The following is a 21,432-nucleotide window of genomic DNA, read 5'->3' as shown; positions in this document are numbered from 1 at the left end:
TTCATCTAAATGAAGGTGACATTTCCTAAGGATAAAATGTGGCTCAGGGTGGTATTTACAATATGGGATTTTATGTCTTGTGACTAAAAAACAACAAATGGTTTTCACCTTCATTGCTGACTAACATGGACTCCTATATTTTTAAACCTTTTTTACAAAAAAGATTTATTTGCATGGTGATAGGAAACAACCATGGAAGACTATGCCAAATGAGGCCTTTTACCTTTTACCAACTTTTATCAATAATTTTCTTAGTTGTGTGCTGAACAGAGGTACTACTTGTTTTCCATCATGTTGACAAACAAGCATATGCCATAAACTATAAGTAAAATTGGTTTGAATCCCCACCTTCTAATGTAAAAAACATGTGGTAGGAACAGGTGGTGCTCATTAAACTTAGGTCCCACCTGAAGCTTAAGACAATCTTATTTGAGAAAGATTTTTTTTATATTACCATAGCAATGGAGTTCTGTAAACATTTGGAGCATCCTTCATTTTCTGACTTGTTGCCCTTCCAGATAGTTTTTCAAAGGGCATCCAATTTTGTGGAAAAGTTCCTTTTTACTCACTGGTAGTGATAAATGTAGTAGAACCTTCTATCAGAGGATTTTCCTCCTCTTTGGAAAATATCTCTGTATCTAAAATCATTTTGGCTCATCTTCGCTTTTTGGGGGGTAAATTTGGAATTGCACCTGTAGCCATTATTACCATTTTTGCTTTTAATTTTTATCTCCAACACTTAGCACAGTGCCTGGCACATGCTGTTTCATAAATTCTTGTCAATTGACTAACTGATATGTTTGTTATCTTTCTCTTCCTCCAAGGCCAAGTTAAGGTGTTAACTCATTATGTGGGTCTCCTATAATTTTCTTAGCTAGAAATAAGTCCTTCTGTTCCTGACTTTATCATTTCTCTTTGATGCCTCCTAACTGCTTGATCATATTCTCACTTGTATTTTTGTTGTGTATAGAAATAACTCATTTCCCCTTACTAGATTACAAATTTCTTGAAGGTAGAAGTTGCATTTTACCTTCATTTTTAACTTAACCCATACTATTTTAATAAATACTACTCTGTATAACAGATTTAGAGTTAGAAGAGATGGTGTGAGGCATTGAGTCCAACTCCATTTTGCAGATGAGAAAACTGAGACCCAGGTAAGTAAAGTGGTGCAACTAGTAAGTGTTTGAAGCTGAATTAGAACCCACTTCTTCCTGACTCCAGGTCCAGCACTTATTCACTATACTCTCTGTATCTAGGGTAAGTAGTTAAGAACTTCCTATTCTATACCTTCTCTCTTGGTGATACATCAGCATCCATGGTTGGATGGATGGATAGATAGATAGATAGATAGATAGATAGATAGATAGATAGATAGAGACATATGCATACATATATCTACACATGTATATATATGTGTGTGTAAAATATATATAATATATACAGCAAAAAAGGTTTGCCAAGCACTTTGTATATGTTTTTAAATTTGTTCTTTACAACAACTTTGTGGGATATATAATATAATATAATATATACACATATATTACAAAACATATATTGCAAATATAGATACTGAATATATATTGCAATTATATATACAAACATACATATATTACTATGTATATATTAAAAAGACTTACAAATCACTTTATATATCTTTTCTTACTTGATCTTCACAACAACCTTGTGAGGTGCTGATTTTATAGAAGAAGAAACTGGGACTGAGAGAAGTTAAGTGACTTGCCCAGAATGGCACAGATAGTAAGTGTTTGAGGCAGAATTCAAAATCAGGGCTTCCTGACTCCAAGTCCAACATTCTATAGACCAGAGATGTCAAACATGCTGCAGACAAACCATGTACTGTCCACAACATTCTGGCATGACCATGAAATTACATTAAGATGTTACTGGGAAATATTTACCAAAATAAATACAAAAATAAAACACTGTAGATATTGTTAATTTGTGATTTTGTAAGTCAATATGCAGCCCACAGTGATGCATTTCTTGTTAAGCTTGACACCGGCTATACATTATGCTCACATTTGAATATCCAGCCAAACTTTATTATGAACTCCATTCCCATATTACCAACCACTCTCGTCATCTTCATTTATACAAACCCTTGCTCCTTTCATAGCACAGCTTAAGTGCTCCTGCCTACCTGAGACCTTCCCAGGTACCCCAGCTGCTATTCCCCTCCCTCCCCAAATTAATTTTTATTTCTTTTATGTGTAGATAGAAAGGTATAGCTATATTCTGTATAGCTATGTTCTGTATTTACTTACATGAATATATTCTCTTTTATATATAGATATTGTTTTCATAAAATAAATATAAATATAACATATTGTTAATTTGTGGTTTTCTTAAGTCAATATTCAGCCCACAGTTGTTTGACACCACTGATCTATACTATGCCCACATCTATATGCAGCCAAACTTTCTCATGAGCTCCAGTCCTATTTCCAGTTCTACATTTATTATCCCTACATAGATTCTAAGCTAATTGATGAAGGGATAGTTTCATTTTTGGCTTTTTAGCTCCCAGAACCTAAAATAATGCCTGATATTAGTAAATGGTTACTAATGTTTGTTAATTATATTGTCCATTATCAAGAAACTAAAGAAACTCCCCCAGAATATTGGATGGATCACCTGTGGAAGATGTACTGATAGACTTGGACAATGTGCATCAATGGAATGGGTAGTTGCATTAGTAAGATTATTGAGCCACAGAAATATCGAAGGAATGTCACCAGTAAGTGGGCAGAATGCTATAGATATAATGTACTTAGATTTCAGCAATGCATTTGGCAGAATTTTTCTTAGTGATAAAATGAATCAAATTATAGTACACTTAGGTACATTCAGACCTGTTTGAATGACTGGCCACAAAGAGTAGTTATTAATGGTGTAAAACTTAGAAGGAGTCCTCTGGCCAAGAAACCCAGGAATGTTCCCTTAGCCTTATGCTCTTCAATATTTTTATTAATGACTTCAATGAAGGCCTTTATGGACTACTTCTTCAATTTGCAGGTGATAACAAACTGAAAGGGCTCCTTAGATCTTGCTTAGATGACACAGTCAGTTTCCCAAAAGGTCGTGGCAGACTAGGACCCTTGGATGAATTGAATGATGAATTAGTATCAAGAAGAGTGTGACCAGGATGAGGAGAGGGCTAGGAAAATGTCTTATGAAAATACCTGGGATATTTAGCCCATAGAAAAGATGGCTAGTCAGGGGGGAGGCCACAATAACAGCCTTCAGATATTTGAAGGATTGTATCATGGAATGGAAAGGGAAGGTGTAAAGACCAGCCATATTGCAAATCAGTAAGTGCAAGAGGAAGAAATCTAAAAAGAAATAATCACTTTTGTGTGTGCTAATCAATGGTTAATAACCATTTCTGGGGAAAAATGTATGCCCCCTTTAAGTTTAATTTGCATTATTGGTGTTTTCTCTATCACTTTCTTAAGTCTAGACAATCAACAACAATAACAAAAAATCAAGCTCTGATTTGTAGCATTTGTGATTTTGAGGTATAAATACACTGGAATTTTAACATTCTGAGTCAAGTTGACTCCAGCACACTCCTGACCACTCTCTCCTCTCCTGTCACTCAAAAGGTATACTTCATTGCTTGACTCCTGGCCTGGATGACAAACATGGTACAATTTGATCTCTGATCCTAAGAATTAAAAAATGCCTGAAGCTGCTCACAAAAATCTGACCAGAAAAACAAATCGTAAGGAGTAGTCATCTGTCAAATCAAACCCACTTTCTGCATTAAGCCCTCTGTTGTAGCAGTCTTGGAATTTAAGGAGGTTTCTCCCCAAAAAGTCAAAGTGTCCAGTAAATGCTAAAAGCAATAGATTTTTACTGGGTATGATTTAGTTCACAGGAACATTTAAGGCCTGAGTCATCTGGAGTTGAATAGTCTGATCAGTGGTACAAGCAGGCCTTAAGACAGAATGCTATAATATTGTTAGAGGTGATCATTGTGTGTGTGTGTGTGTGTGTGTGTGTGTGTGTGTGTGTGTGTGTGTTTTGGTGGTGGTGGGGGACTTTTGCTTAATTTGTTACAAAGTACAATTCAATTTGAAGTAGGGGAAGAAAGGAGCAAGATTATATTTTGTCTTGTTTTTAAGAAATAATTGTGATGTGACGAGAAAAATGCATCAGTAAAAATGTTTTGTAATTATTGCTTTTGAAGAATTCAGCCAGGACAGGGCAATCCGGGATACAACCAGGAAATCATCAGAGCTGAGGTGCAGTCCTCTTCAGGTCACAACAGAAGGAGGCAGTCAACGGTGGACAGCTACCCTCTCAATGCAGTGTGCCCTGTCTCTTCTAGTTCCATGAGTGGGGACACCTGGGTCCTTCATCATTTCGACAACCAGGCTTGGCAGGTAAGAGTTGTGAGTTTTGTAGGAGGGTTCAGTTCTTACTTGGGCACATCTCATTGGTTTCCTATCTCTGAAGTCACAGGTAGTAGATAGATGCTGGCAATCTGCTTGTGTTAGAAACCCAGGTATACAGGTAGAAGACATGAAGGTTTCCACATATAGAAGATTAAAAAAAAGAAGCATCGGCAGGGAGAACAGGAAGAGAAGGCATGTACAGAGCAGAAACATGTTATTGCATTCGAGTTTTATGTCTACCAAAGCCTCTCCTTTCCCTTCCCCCACTACCCCAAACTAGAGGGATTTTGTACTACCATATAGATCTTTTGAAAAATTGAAGTATTTGAACTTCTTAAATAAGCAAATCATTATTATGAAATATGCTATTACATATGCTATAGATGGTGAGGTCAATTTAGTTGAGGCTGTGGAATTAGTACTAATCAAAGAAAATGAAAAAAAAAAGTGATGTTGAGAGATCAATGGTAATACAAGCCCCATGCTGAGTATCTTTTCAGTTTAAGATACCTCGTAAATCCTTTATTAACATTCTAAATTAATTCAAAAGATGTTTCTTGTCTGGCTCAACCCAAACATCATTCACTTTCTCCACAACACAGCTGTAACAGCTGCCCAGGCATTTTCTGGGTTGCAGAAACTGTGCTTATTTTGGGAAAAAATTCTAAAGAGCTGTGACTCACAGAAGAAAATCAATAGTCTTCGCAGATCTATAAATATGCTGAGAAGGAAGAATCAGTTTCAGAGTTTGAGACATAGAATCAATAGGATAGAATGCTCAGTGGTTCCATGGAAGGAGGATGGGGTTCCCCAATGGCAGACATTTTGATGATGGTGCCCCATCATAGGGGCTGAGTTCCCTTGCTGTTGAACTACTCCTACCAACTGGTAGCAAAGCTATCAATGATCCAAGAGGGAAGAGGGGAAAAATTATGCTTAGAAAATCAGTTTGTTTGCAAAAGAAAAATCCATCAAGCTTACAAGCTTCAAGGTAACAATGAAAACTAGTCTTCCTGTCACTGTGCAAAGTTACCTTGGAGATATAGTCCATGTTCTTTTCTAGTTGTATAGGCTCTTCAAAACTGAATTAATGCAAATCTCAGAAAGAGTGGCCAGATATTAAAAAATCGATCAAACAAACACTGAGATAGTGACTAGGTTCTTCCTAACCTATGTTTTCTGTTTGTTTGTGTTAGGATTGGTATTTGGTAAATAAGAAACACCTGTAGTTACTGAATAATAGCAAACCACAAAATCAATACAATCATAAACACAGAAGAAACAGTCAAGATATAATTGAAATCTATAATATTTAAATATTTTTGAGCATCACAGCTTTAGAGCTGACAGAGACCTTAGAACGTATTTAATCCAACACTCTCATTTTTCAGATTAGGTAAATAGGTTCCAAAAAGGCTAGATGACTTGTCCAAGACTGTACTGGTTCACATATTCCACTACTTTCATTTTCTAAGTGCTTAGTGCTTAAAAACACTAACCACTATTTAAAAACAAATTGGATTTCATAAAGTCATCCCTTGGCCAAATGGCTGTAGAAAGCACTCATTTCCTCTACTCCCTCCTGTTGAAAAAGATCTACATCCTCCTACTGGCTTGCTGATGAAAATTGAGGCTGTCCAAATCCAAATCAAATTGTTAGAATGGCCAGTGAGGGCTCCTTCAAGTCTTCCTTCTACAATTCATTCCCACCTCCAAGTAGCAGAATTCCTAAAGTGATGGACTAGACAAATTGCTTGGAATATATGGGTAGTTGTTGATGGTGGTGTTGTTGAGTGCACTATGGACAGTTAGTATGATGAGAGCATCAACACAGCTAAATTGGGACCCCATTTTGTGAGTAACATCCTCTTCCAGCTCATGAATGAGAGATGGAAAAATAATGGGGAGTTAGGGACATATTTTGTTCTTTTGGTGCCTTGCATTCTTTTTCCTCTACTGCTGTCTTAATCACTCTCCCAAAACCAAAGTGGCAGATGGTTGAGCATGAGTATGTGTTTGTGTGATATTCAGGGTTGCATTAACTATTTCAGTTTTACTGTATTTTACCCACCTGTACATATACATTGCTATAAGCTCCTGTGTCCCATTTCCTCCTAAAATTTAGGTATAGGAGAGTCCCAAGTGAGAATGCAGCACTCCCAAAGGGAAAAAAAAAAGCGTTTGGTACCTGACATATTGTGTCTAATGTGCTTTGGCAGCACACCCGCAATCTGAATATCAGGACTCTGATTTCAGCTGTAGAAAGAACTCCAGAAAAATTATAAGTGAGTGAGTATGTACAACCCACTGTAAGCTGCCTGTTGATGTCTGTCAAGGCCCCAGTTATGAGGGCTCTTTGAGGATGTGCCAATCTATTTGGGATGGGAAGTCCAGAATGTCGTTCATTCCACAATTTACTAAATGCATGTAGAGGGCAGGGGGTCTGAGGAAATCCCCATAAGAAAAAGGACCCTTGACAAATACAGGAAAGTGACAGAGTTAGGTTCTATAGAAGTCCAGATCCCCCTGGCCCCAAATATACCAGTAAAACTAAAAATATACTAGTAGGAATAGTGATAAAGAAGACTGAAGAGAAGATATCAGATGTTTCATCCAGTCCTAGATTAATCAAAAAGACTTCCAGGGTCATGCAGGAAGGTACAATCAGAGAGAGAAACCTGGGCAGGCAGAAGGCAATGCATAGACCCAGAACCAGAGACCAGCTCCAGGTAGCACAGCAGACAAAACCTAGGTAGCTTAGTTTCCAGGCAGCTAAATAACTATAGTCTTTACGGAGGCACAATAGGATTTGGGACCAGATCAGCACCCAGGCAACACAGTGCCAATTACCTAGTCAGCCCCAAAAGTTACATAGCAGGAGATGGGCCAGACCAGCACCCAAGCAGCTCAGTGTACAGCATCTGGGAAGACCCATTGAGAGTCTAGCAGGAAGCAGAAAGATTAGTACCCAGGCACCCTAGTACCCAGGCCTAGGCTGTATAGCAATCTAACACCCAAATGTCCTGTGCCTTAGCCACACACAGGACTAGAAAGGACCAGGACAGTGCCTGAGAAGCAAAAACTTAAGGTCTTATAGGAGGCCTGCTACCAGCACCATCAGCAAAATCTGTGTTAAGCCTATTAGGCTTACAGCAAGAGAAGGAACCAACTCTGGGTTTGGAATTGTGCAAGAATAAGGAGTCAAAGAAGGAGCCAAGATCAAAACTATGGTCTCTCCACCAAAAGGCTGAGCCAAACCCCAGTAATTCGTACAGAAAAGGAAAGGGGTAGGGTGGGGAGCTAGTCTTGCCACTGCATCCAGAATGAAGCAGGTACCAGCTATATCATCTTAGGAATGCAAGGGAAGAGAGTCTGAACCAAATATAAAGATCCAGCCCAAGAAACCAAGGATGAAGATATAAAAAACAGAAAACCCTGAACATAATCCAGAAATAGTTTGGACTGAGACAAGAACAGGTATTCAAGCCAGGAGAAAAAAGTAACTCTACAATAAGTTCAGATCAAGCATCAGAGCAAGGAAAATCCTCCCCACAGTTATGAGATTGCCTGGAAGAAATGAAAGCAGAGGCATAACATGTAATAATAAAGGAAATGACAGATGGGTAAGAAAGAATGACAAGAAGAATTAATACTATTGAAGAGATGGTGACAAACCTTATACAAGAATTGAATTCCCTGAAAATTAGAATTGGTCAGACAGAAAGCAGTGACTCTATGAGACCCAAGGAATAAGAAAACAAAATCTATAATAACAAACCTGGAAAGAGACAAAGGAGAAATGTTATGAGAATCATCAGATAACCTGAAAATAACAACCCTCTCCCCAAAAGCCTAAATACCATATTTCACTAAAATGGTATGAATATTGTCATAGTCTATTAGACGGAGAGATAAAAATAGAAATATTACACTTGTCACCTCCTGCAAGAAACCTCAAAATGGAAACTCCCAGGAATTCCACTGCCAAAACTCAAAAGATTTTAATTTTACAAAAAATACTGCAGGCAGCTAAAAACAGAAAGAGTTCATTTATCAAAGTCAAGATCACACAAGATTTGGCAGCTGCAACTTTAATGAAGAGGAGAGTTTAGAATATTCCAAGAGGCAAGAGATAGAGGATTATAACCAAAATTAAACCAATAGGAAACATGGGTATAATCTTTCAGGGGGAAAATGGACCTTTAATTAGATTTAGGATTTTTAATAATTCCCAATTCATTACTAATGGAAGGGTTAGAATTGAGGAGAAAATTTGAAAAACAAATGGAAGTATCAAAAGAAACATAAAAAAGCTAATAAATTTTATTAATAGGAACAGTCTATATGATAATAACTTGTTTCCCTTCTATGGGGGTGTACATGAGATGAAGAAAGGACCTATATGGTTAGAACTACAAAATACCTTTACAGAAATTTAAAAAAAGATGTAAATAATTGGAATAATTCTAATTGTTCAGGAATAGGTGGTATTAATACACTAAAAAGATAATAATGCCTGAGTGTTATATTTATTCAGTGCCATACCAACCAAACCATCAAATAATTATTTTATACAACTAAAAAAATCATAAGAACAAACAAAAGGTCAAGAATCTAAAGGGAAATAATTTTTAAAAATTGAGAAACAGTATATAGTAGTATCAGATCTCAAACTATATACTACAAAGTACTAATCATCAGAATGATTTGGTAATAGTTAAAATATAGAGAGGTGGAGATTAGTGGAACAGAATGGGTACAAAATAAAAAGAAGCAAAGAAAGACAATATTACAGTGTTCTGTCAACGCAAAGATCCCAGCTAATGGAGTAAGGTCTCACTAAGGGACAAAAACTGATAGGAAGACTAAAAAGCAATCTTGCAAAAATTAGGCATAAATTAATGTCTCACAATATATACCAATATAAATTCCCAATGAATACTTGAAATATACATAAAAGTTGACATTATAAACAAAAGAAAGAGTAGAAATTGTCTTTCAGATATTTAGATAGGAAAAATGACCAAATGAAAAATAGAGAGTTACATAAGATAAAAGGTTATTTTGATTACATAAATTAAAAAATTTTTGCACAAACAAAACCAATAAAGCTAAGTGATAGGGAAACAGGCACAGGTGTGCTAGAACCAGTTCTAACAAATTCATAAGAGTCAGTTGTTAGATTTTCAGTGGGAGCATGTAGAGAATAAACACTATAAATCAGGGTTTGATTGTTGTTTCATTGACAATTTAGAAATCAATGGTAGTACCTCCTTGGGAATACTTCCTCACCAGACTGTCCCACTGCTCAACACTTCCCTTCTTTCCATGTCCAGTTCTACCTTAAGCAGTCCAGCTCTGCCTTCTGTATAGCTGATACGTCTTCTCCTTGGATGTAATACTTGCAGCAAGCAACCTCAAGGGGTTGCAGGGTCTACTTTCTCCTCCCTAGACTTGATCCCAGCTGAACCTTATCCCTCTCCTCTCACTTGCCCTGGTAAAAATATTGTTAGTGATGGCTCTACTTTTCCTTAATTTATTTTCTACATGATTGGAAAAGGGAATTCAACACTGGAACTCAGAGAAGTTCACAGTCTTTGTATACAAGTTGTAACATTCAAGTATGATGAATTCACTGAAACCTAAAACAGTGGGGCCTAACCAGTCCAAGTAGCATATTCAATCTAGGTTTTAACAGTTTATCTTACAGTATTATTGATGCCTTATTTTCTCAGAGTGGCAGCTTAATTGTTTCATAACTTTGCTATGGTAGTGCCTGCTGAGTTCCTCTCAATACATCTCCTGCTAAAAAAGATGAAACTTTAAGATGAGATCTTCCTGGGTTGGGAGTGGTCTAGAACAAAAGACTTTATGCTTTTGTGCCTGATCAGCTAGGGAGGTAACTTATTGCTTAGAGTTCCCAAGGTGGAGATTCATGAAGACCAGATTCAGTTTTAGGGTTCTTTGGCCTTCTATGGTCCAACTAGATTTTACTTAGTGAGCTCTTTTAATACAGTTTACTATAGTTTGGGTCTAGGGTTTCACAAATGTGGATAACAGGCCCCATAAAAAACACTTAAAGTAAGAAAATGCATATAAGGACATAGAATAACATTTACTTCACTCCATCACCACCACCTGATGTTCCTGGTTAAGAGGGAAAGATCTTGCTTCTTTTCACTAAGAGTAGCACTACCCCTCCCCATAGGTAGCATTTCAGAAAAAAAGTAGAAGGGAAAAACTTCCACTTCAGCTTCTGAAAAGTGCTAAGTTGGTCTGATAATTTACTTTTGTGGGCCAACACAAAGTCCATCCTCTCAAGAGTCCAAGCCAGTCATTCCATTTTGGGGGCAGCACTGAAAGCCATCCCCTGGGAGGTGACAAAGAATAGTTCCAAATGAACTTTATCCTCCCTCCTTTATCTTCTTAACAAAGTGCCGGTAGTCCTACCCCACACCCTGTTGGGAGAAGCATAGACAATCAGAGGTTCCAAACAAAGATCATTATCAGAATGATCAGATAACTCCTCTAATAAATTCCTTTTATATTGATAAAGTTCATATCTACTTTCTCCTACCGAAATTTTTTGGAGACAGGTACATAATTAAACAAATGTTCCCTTGGTTTGGGGCTATTGTAGCAAAGCAGCTTATGTTACTTGCTACTAACCCTTGGAATATCTTCAGATAGGCTAGTGTCCAAGTGCACACTCAACAAACTATTACTTTGGGATAAGATAATCAAATTTTTAGTTTTTTTAGTCATTGGGTCACACAGTCTGAGGAGGATAGTCATTTATGAGGAACAAATCATTAGAAATCCTAACTTCATTTATTAAGCTACTTTTGCTTCTACTAAGGAGGCAAGGAGAGGACATTTTTAAAAGTTGAGCTAGAAATGTGTTGTATTTACAAAAATTTTTTAATTGTTTTTTACCTCCTGGATTTTTACTGGTACTGTAAAACAAGTGGATTAGAAATGGCCATCAAAGTTTAATACAAAAATTACTGAAAAAATATGACATTTCATTTTAATACAGTTAGATCATTCCTTTTTTGTGAGTAATTAGGACACATAACAGCTAGTTATGTGTCAAGTGTCTAAGGTCAGATTTGAACTCAAGTCCTTCTTACTCCAAGGCCAGAGCTCTATCTACTGCACCATCTAGCTGCCCTTAGATCAGTATTATTGATGACATACCCATTAGATCACTGTAGGCATTGTTTGAATATGACAAGCCAGACTCCTTGAGGGCAGTCATTGTTCTGTTATTAACAGTGTGTCCTTAGTACTGAAGCACAGAGCCAAAATAAACCTATAATTGTTGTGTTCTTTTGAAGGCAATATAGTTTTAAAACTCCTCATTTTTTCTTGAATGAAGTCCTCCCATGCCAGAAATGTACTCCTTCCCCACCTGGACTTCCCAGTATACTTGGTTTTCTTCAAGGCACAACTGAGAAGCTGCTTCTTAAATGAATCAGTTTTTAATCCCATGGTTGCTAAAGCTTTTTCCCTCCTTATGTTTAATTGTCTGTTTACCCATTATATCCCCTATATAATGTATACTCCTTGAGAGCAAAGCTACCTTTTTTTTTGTATCTCTGTATTTACTTAAAAATTATTTGTTGAATTTATTGAAATTCTAGAACAACAGATAGAATCAGGCAACTAGTATATATTAAGCACCTATTATATTTCAAACACTGTACCAAGGGATAGGGATAAATAAAAAAAAGAAAAGAAAAAAAGTCTAATGAAGGAAACAACACATAGGCAACTATGTACAAACAAAATGCAGGGTAAATTGAAGATAATCTGTGGAGGGAAGGCCCTGGCGTTAAGGGGGATCTGGAAAGGAAAGATAGAGTTCTAGATATGACGGAGAGCTGATAAAATCGTTCTTGTTGTCTTGAATGTCTAGTTCAAGTAACTGCTCGCCTGCAGAGAGAGTGGTAGGGGGGAAGTATAGGAAGACTACAAAGGTAGGAGGGGTCAGCTTATGAAGGTCTTTGAACACCAAATAGAAATTGATCTTTGATCCTGTAGGCAACTGGGAGTCACAGGAGTTGATTGAATTACAGGAGGTAACGTGGTCAGATCAACCTTTAGGACCTTACCAAGGGTTAAAGCAAGGTCATTCTTATTTCTTGCCATATGTAATACTTTATCTCTAAAACATGCGTTTTCTTACCTTTTTAAATATATTCACTAAGTATTAATGCAGAAGTCAGATTCAAGAAAGTGTGAAAGAATTCACTTCGGATGTTCTCTTTTGCCATAGGGAGCTTTATTATTGTGATAAGTACACAGACCTTTTTAGCAAAGAAGCTAATTGAAGCCCTAATATTTGGGGGAACTAGGCTTATAAAGCAAAATTCTGACAGGGAGCTATGCAGCCTATAGATTTTAGGATTTTATGGTTGTTAAAGATTAAGGACAGGATGAGAAAGAATTTTATGACACAGGATGAGGGAGACAAAAGGAGTTCTTTATGGTCCAGGGTAAGGTTTCTAGGGTTTATGGTTGATTGAAGATTGAGGACAAGGAGGACACAGGTTAAAGATTAAGGACAGGAGAATGGGAGGAGGAGATGGACAGGACACACAGGGTAAGGGAAACAAAAGCAATTCTTTTGGTACAAGTGAAGGAGAAGTTTTATGTTATTTCAAGATAAGGGGAAAAGGACTTCAGGATGCTCTAACCCTAACCCTAATGAGCCACCCCTCCCTAGGAGGGTCCTTACAAAGTACTGGAAAAGCAACCCTTAACATTCTTTTTAACCCTTATGGTACCATTTGCTGTTTCCACATTATTTGCAGGACACTATTTCCTTCTATCCCTAAAGAACTGAAAATGAAAAAGCAGCCTATGACTTCAGTTTACTTCCTAACCATATTTTATCAGCAATTCCTTAAAATTACCTTTATTGATTACATCCTCAGACACAATAACAACAAAATGTCACTTCTAATCCAGATGAATATGTGTTCTCTAGTGTCACTTTTCAGAGAAGATTCCATTCAAGTGCTTTTGTCTTGAACTGCAGCCCCAGAGTTTAACAAAATCAAGTTTTCATCACCACTCTTGGCCCAGTCTACCCCTAGGCTAGTAAATTTAGGATGATATTTGAGGTGACATTTGTTCCTGTCTAATCTTATTGATGGCTCTTTGTCCTGTATCTCCTACGTTCTGTTCCCTCATCTAGGGCTGCCATTCCTTTATTTGTGTAAGACCTCTAGCAGGGCAAGGTGTAAAGTGGACTATTGTTGTATAAACCACAATGCCTTGAAACGCTGACATTTAAAAAATATTTTGTGAAAAGAGAATATTAGTGAAGGGGTTTGGATTCAATGGTCTCCCTAAAATAACTTCTGCTTGTAAGTTATATGATTGATACAGTCATGCAAATTTTACACAAAATCGTCTTAGGGCCGTTGCTTAAATAGAATGACTAACTCTAAAAGATTTCACTGTTTGGACAAATAAGAATGCTAAAAAAGAAAAAAGGAAAAGAAAGAAAAAAATTACTGTATTTTTTTCCCTTTGCAGTGCTAAAGTTTTTTTTTTATCAAAATAACAAAACAACAACAATAATAGCAACAGCAAAAATAGAAACAACCACTGCTATAAGAGGAGTTCTACACCCCAGCTTCTTCCATCAAACAATCCATCAATCATTAGGATTATAAATGAGTAAATAAAATTGTTTACTTCTGTGATCCTTTCATCAAGTATCAACTCTTCTTTAACTGGATCAAGGAAAAACAGCATGATTAGCTAACCAAAACACCTAACTATATATATCCCTGGGAGATTTTAAAAGGGGGACAAATTTTAGCAATTGTTCAATCAAGTGGCGGGCCCAGGCAGTGGTGAAAGCTCCTCAGTGCAGCAATGAATGGTTTCCTGTGGCAGGATTCCAGCTAGACCATTTCAGAGGGAACCATCCTAATTTCTCTCTTTCTCTTTCTCTTGCCTTTCCCATTCCCATTGACCATACCAACTCAAAGAATGGGTCAATACCAGACCATACATCCACTGAGGACAAAACACAGACAAACAAGGACAGAGTTAGATGTAGAGGGATACAAACAATAGCCACCTTTGAGCAGAAGTGACCCCCTACACCAGAGAGAATTCTCGTTATGAACTCAAGAAAGAACTTCAGACAACCAAGTTGGCCATGACAGTTCTTAAATACATATGTGCTTCACCACCATCCTGCTCTAAATTTAAGCTCACTCCTCCCTTGGACCCTATGTGTATTTTTGGAAAAATGCACCCCAGGGTTATTGTTGTTGTTGTTGTTTTTTAGGGGGAGGGATATTTTTACTAACTATTCTTATTATGCCCTCTTACAAAACATTCTTTTCTAAAAGCTAATTGAAACTTGGCTAGTTGATGTTAATGGGAAGCATACCAGTATCACCAGTGAGTGACAGTGTTAGAAATCCAGCCTTTTAGGGTTACTCCTAGAGCCCTAAAAGTAGTAATTCCATCCTTTGGGGGACCCAGCTTGCCAGTGAGAGTCTTGTTGGGGAATTGTGCTTAGAAGAGGCACTGCTCTCCTACTACTGCTTATACTTCTGCAGTGCTTTAGAGTTTAGAGAGTTTTCACATTAGGCCCCTATTATTGAGTGGCAGCTTAAAATCCATTGACACTTTGGGTGCCTGTCGTATAATTTGTTATGTTTTAGGTACCTGTTTTTAACTGTGGAATCATAGTGGCAAAGGTTTTATTTTCCTTCTTTTGATGTTATAACCTTTTAAATTAGAAAGAAAGCTTGTTTTCCTATTTGACTTTCAAGTTGTTTGTAGCATTTAATTTATGTTTTTAACAATGAAATAAAAATAAGCCATTAATGCTTTTTATTTTTTATTTTTGGAATATGACAGAAGCTTAGGATCATAGAATTTAGAGCTAGAAGGGAATTTAGGATCATCTTATAAAAGAAATACTATATTCTGTAAACAGAGGCTTATATCAATTATAAAATGAATAAAACTATCAAATATTTTTGAAAAGGAAAAAGAATGTGAGAAAATCTGGCTGTCCTAGAATCCTAGGCTCATTGATCAGTTGGGCTGGAAATAACTTTTGAGATCATGTCCAACCTATTCATATTACAAATGTATGCTGCTAAAATCTGAAGACTTGAGATGACTTGCCTAACATCACAGAATTTATATGAAAGCATTTTGTGACCATCCTCTGGTAAAAGGAAATCCTTTCTGGGAGGACATAGGTTCCTCTATTGACGTTTTCTACAATTGGACTTACAGTGTCCTACCCCCCAGTGCAGGTGCAGCTGTCAATAGGTTAAGTCTTCATCTGTGTATGTCTAAGGAAAGACCAGTAGGCCATCCAGAAACATAAATTCAGGTGCTGAAAATAACAATTAAAACAATGGGAGTCAGTTCAATGTAAAGCTTTATTGCAAACAGTAGGGAAGAGAAGAGAGAAAAAGGGAACCTGACATACAATTCAGGCATGCATACTGAGAGCATAATTCATGTAAAGGTAGCACTGTACTGGGGATCACAGAGATATGGACCTATTCAGCAGGAAAGGGGGAGGGTGCCCTAACAGGAAGGTGTGTGCCCCCGAAGGAGAGGAGGATGTCCAAAATACCCTTCTGAGAGTCAGCTGCCTAGAGATGGCTAATTTGATTATCAGAGTCTGGGCAAAATATTATTTGGGGGGTTTGTTAGCAGGGATAAAAAGCAAACTGATGATAGGCAAATGCTATTTGAGGGTTTGCATATCAAGGAGAAAAGCAAGTTGGTGGTAGACAAAATATTATTTGGGGGACTGAGATTACTAATCTTTAAAAAATATTATTGTCAGTATTTTTCCATTAGTGTCTTTTGTAAGCTTAACAGCCTCTCTCAAGGAGAGATTGTCATGATGGTCTCAAGACCACCAGGCCCACTCATATAACAAAAAAGCAAAATTCAAACCTCATCTTCCAACTTCAAATCCAAGAATTTATCCATTTCACCAAATAAAACAAAAATATGTTAACAAAATAGTGTATCTTTTCCCCAAATACCATGAGAACAATAATATCATACATTAACTATAACAATACCAGATATGCACAGCTATGAGCTGAGACTTGATTGGGAGGACCTGCCTGGGCCTTGCTCAATCAAGGGCAATGAATTTAGAGGTTTCAAACACTTGCAGACCTTCATCAGGTAGAACAGAGCTTATCACCTAGTTAATAAGAATCACTCATGAAAATGGGAAGGGACCAGATAGAGGAGGGCTTTGCCCTCATCTCACCTTTCCTCCCAGTTTCCTCCCTGTACCTCCCACCTGGAGTAGCCCAGGGTCTTTGTTTCACCACCACTACCACTCCCCTCCCATTCACCTGAGAGGCTTCATGTAGTTTACCTCAATTGTGGGTTGTGATTCTAGCCCAGGACAAAACATTCCTATTTACAGTTCTGATAGGTTTAAGTCAACATGGGACGGAAGAGCAGATAAACTGATTCAGCTCCCTGTGCTCAGTATCCAGCCACATCTTATAGCTCATAGAAGTGGCACTAGTTTTAGGTTTGATGTTGTGAATCAATATATTCACAATCTGGAAGGGTACAAGAATGCAGTGGAAGGGTGGTAGGTGGTAGGTAGGTGGATGTGGCCAGTATGCAGTCAACTAATTACAGAATCATAGAATTATAGATTTAGAACTATAAGAGTCCTTAAAGACCTTTGAGCCCATCCTCCATTTTACTCGTGAGGGAGACACATGAAGGTTAAGTGACCTTTGAAACTAGTATTACACATCAGGTTTTTCCTTAGTTTGGCTTCCATTAACATCAGGGACCTCTTGGCATATAACTAGTTAGCCTATTGGAGAATGCTGCTTTGCTAATAGTAGCTAGCATTTATATAGTTCTTTAAGGCTTACAAAAGACTATAAATATGTTATTTCATTAGGTTCTTGCAACAACCTTGGGAGGTAGGTACTATTATTATCCTCATTTTACACATAAGGAAACTGAGACAGAGAGGATAGATGAGTTGCCCAGGGTTACACAGCAAGTAAGTTTCTGGGGCAGGTTTTGAACTCAGGTCATTCTTGACTCCAATTCTGTCACTTTTACCTATTCACAGCCTAGGTAACTAGAGTACTCACAGAAAAGACTTAGTACTTTGCAACAAATGTGAAGCCAGCCTAAAGAGACTTTGAAACCATCAGCAAAATGGAAAGTGATAGATTCTTCTCATGTGGTTGCAAACTTATAACAGCATGTCAAACTTATGATATCTATCAAGGCTTTTTCAGGTGTCATCGCCAAGCAACACCCCCATTTTTCTCAATGAGTCTAACCAGATTCCTAGGGGAGGATCACACACACACACACACACACACACACACACACACACACACACAATTTATAGTGAGCTTCATCTCTCCTGATAAAAGGATATCCCAGAGAAAGGGCACATACTTTTAAACAATAAAAGTCTGAAGTAGAAATTTTATTTCCTTACCATTCGATTTTGTACTTTTACCTAGACTGGCAAAAGACCTGCTAACAGTCATACTTGGCCTGGGGTGTACTTCCCTCAGAGAATTTGAAAAGCTCATTGCTGACATCTCTAGTGGTGCTGCAAATTATTTAAACTTCTTGAACTCTTCCAGGGTGTATCCTCAGGAGAGGTATTGTGGTGTGATGGAAGCTTGCTGGGTTTTAAGCCAGCGAACCAGAGTTCAAATTCTTTCTCTGCCACTTACCACTTTGAGACCCAGGGCAAGTTCCCTAACTCTTCTGGGACTTTTCCTTATGTGTAAAATTAGGAGGTTGGATCAGATAACTTCTCAAGTCATTATCTATCCTAAATGTATAAATATTATACTTTACCTAGGGCAGAATTTCTTTCTCTGGTGTAGGCATCCCATCTACCTGAATTTTGGCTGCTTGAACTCAGAGACCATATTTTCTATTTAAATGGGATATAGCTGTTGTCAGAGTTTTAGCATTAGGTCTCCTAGAGATGAAGGGGTATGATCAGGAGGGAGAATTAGAGAATAAAGGGAAAGGTGGATGAGTGCATACAGCTTACATTCTGCATCTGGGTTTTCTTTCATTTTTTAATGAAATGCCTATTCTATCTAATTGAATCCCCTAGATCTGCCTAAAGGAAATTTCAAATAAAACCTGCCCTAGACAAATCCAGGCGTGTGACTGAGCCCTGAGCTTTTCTCTGGTTCTTTGGACAATTCTTCATCATAGCACTCAAGTCTTCCATCACTATCCCTCTCGCTCGGTTGGCTAATTCCTGCTTCTGTAAGGACTTTTTAGGTATTTATATGAGTGCCTATTATGTGGAAAGCACTGTTATGCAGGGTGGAACACAAATAATAATCATATTAATTGGCATTTGGTACTTGATGGTTTGCAGCATTCTTCACGTACCTTATTTCACTTTATTCTCAGAAGCCGTAGTGTGTAATCTACAACCTCAGAATCAGAAACACCTGAGTTTAAATCCCACCTCTGACGCATACTGACTGTGAGATGTGGGGCAAGTCATTCTCAGTAATCTCAGAAAAAAAAAATATGTAAGACTAGAAATTTCAGAGAAAGCCCTGATCTGAATTGGCAAAGGAAGTTTGATACTGGAAGTTCTGTATACCAATTAATCATATATACAGTCGGAAAAAAGAAAAAGCGAAAAGCCACAGCCAGACCTGGGATACTAAAATTATAGGCGTCATTATGCCCATTGTATAGAGAGTACATTGATGCTTAAATAGATTAAGTGACTTGCTTGTGGTCAGAGAGCTAAAGTTTTAGATTCAGGATTTGACCCTCTTGACTCCAAATCTTATACTCTTTTCCCCGTACCATACTGCTTCCGAGATGCCTAGAACATGCTCCCTGCTCTCATGCAGGATGTGGTCCTTCATCTATAATATCTTCTTCTGTAACAGTTTCAGTTAATTTTTTAGAACATAAAATGTTTAACGTAGGCTGATGGGCAGTTGCCAGATGCTTTGCGGCTTCCAATTAATCCATTTCTATTATTACTTTGAGGCCCAGTTAAAATCTCCCCTCCAAGAAACCTTTGTAGATTAACTTAACTGCCACCCATTCATTCTGTACCTCTAAATAATCATGAATTCAGTTTGTGTGAAGGTATGTTGTTTTTTCCTTTGGTATATCATCCTTCAGTTGATTATTATCTATCTATCTATCCATCCATCTGTCTATTTATCTATCTGTCCATCTATGTATCTATGTATCTATTTATCCACATAGCTATAATTTGTTTTTCCAAGTAGATTATAAATGCCTCTAGATCTAGCACTAGTTAAGTGCCTTAGATCATGTTTCCTATCTCCTCTCTATCCTACTCATATAAAATAGGAATTGTTACTCCTGGGACCAATTAAGTTGAGGTTGAGGCAGTGGTGGCAGCTCAAGAGGAGAGTATGACCATGGGTGAATAATGGTGGATGAGGCAGTGGCCTGTCCTCTTTAACCCTGGGAGGTTTCTGGGGAGAAATAGGCTTAGCAGAGGAGCAGCATGATACCTGCCTCCTGGAGATGGTGGGAGAAGGGGTTACATAATAGTAGGATACATTGTGAGGATGGTGTTCATTGAAGAGAGGAAGCACACCCCATCCCCCAGATGCTGGCGCCCAGAGCACAGCCCCTTTTTGCTCTATGCTAGATACAGTTCTAGCCTCATAGCACTCCAGAGTATTTGTATACTCTGCACACAGCAGGCCCTCAGGAAATGCAAACTGGCTGCATCTTGACTCCACTATTATTCCTGTTTTCTGGGTGCTTCCTAAAATACTCTTTAACAGACTAAGAATTATGAGACCTAGCAACACTGGAAAGAACATTTTTAATGTTACCTTATAAAACCTTACAAGTCCTGCATCTGGGTCCAGGCTCCGACTGCTTATTTTCTTTAAGTGTTGGGTTTTTGTCCCCGCCTTGATATTTGTAAGACCTTGTATCATTGTCACTGTGTGACTTGAATCCACTCCAAACTCCAGCTGTGGTCTTTCTCCACTCAGCCTATAATTACTACCAGAACCTATCTTACCCTGCATGAACTTTTTTTTAAAGATTATGCATCTGAATAGAACTAGCCTTTTTATTTTTATATGGCATTACATCAAGGCTCAAGAATCAACTCTCTGCTAATTATTATCAAAGCTTTCTTCATAAATACTTTTTTAAGATAGCCAACCTACAATTTGGGGCTTGACTGGTATTATTTTCTATGGCCTTATTGAGCATCCGTAAGTGCATCATCTTCTCCTGGCTAAATAAATTTCCCCAGTTGTCTAAATCCAAATGTATTTTAAAAAATTTATTTCTGCAGTTGTTACACCTCCCAGCTTTATATGGTCTGCAGTTTTCTCGCAGCTTACATTACATTCTTTTCCAGGCCATTAACTAACTTAATGCCAATGGAGAACATTCAAATGATACAAAAACAGAAGGCATAAAGAAAAAAAAAGTGTTTATAATCAAACTGTGAATTTTCCCTCTTAATAAGGCCCCCCCTCTGAACACATTAAAGAAAACCAAATGGAAGGTGACTAGTTTAGCTGTGTAATCCTCATATCTGCTCAATATATTATCAGGTTTATGTATTTATGTAGATTTGAGAAGAAGCCAGATTTGACTTGAGGCAGAAGGACATCATTTACTTCTCTTTAAAAGTAAATACCATGCATGTTTACTGGAATGAGTAGTCCAACCATACAAAACCCAAATTCCAACCTCACTTTGTATTTTTGTGAATAGGGTGGGAGATAGTATCTAAAAATAAGATCTGAGTAAATAAATAATCTAGTTTCTTACACTAATAAAGTTGCCCAGATAGTTACCACATCTTTTTTTCTGCGTTAATACAGAAAGGGAATATAAATTTGTGTTATATATACATACATATGTGTGTATAGATATATAGATATATTATTTTGTGTGTGTGTGTGTGTATATGATTTCATGGAACTTCCAGGAT

The 21,432-nt window shown here is 37.5% G+C and overlaps 1 protein-coding gene across 2 annotated transcripts in view; it reads left to right on the top strand.

Annotated features, from left to right (window-relative positions):
• The window catches only part of LOC110212830 (rab proteins geranylgeranyltransferase component A 1-like), a 142,261-nt gene that overhangs the window by 78,039 nt on the left and 42,790 nt on the right, over positions 1-21,432 (top strand). The window contains exons 3-4 of one of the 2 annotated variants that reach the window (XM_020992928.2): positions 1,085-1,157; positions 4,217-4,412. The gene's annotated coding sequence lies outside the window, so the exon portion shown is untranslated. The remainder of the gene's footprint in view (positions 1-1,084; positions 1,158-4,216; positions 4,413-21,432) is intronic. The other variant, XM_020992926.2, reaches the window with a different exon arrangement.

Source organism: Phascolarctos cinereus, unplaced genomic scaffold (genome assembly GCF_003287225.1).
Source record: "Phascolarctos cinereus isolate Bilbo 61053 unplaced genomic scaffold, phaCin_HiC Scaffold_726;HRSCAF=1367, whole genome shotgun sequence".
Lineage (NCBI taxonomy): Eukaryota > Metazoa > Chordata > Mammalia > Diprotodontia > Phascolarctidae > Phascolarctos > Phascolarctos cinereus.
This window is presented reverse-complemented; position numbering and strand designations above follow the sequence as displayed.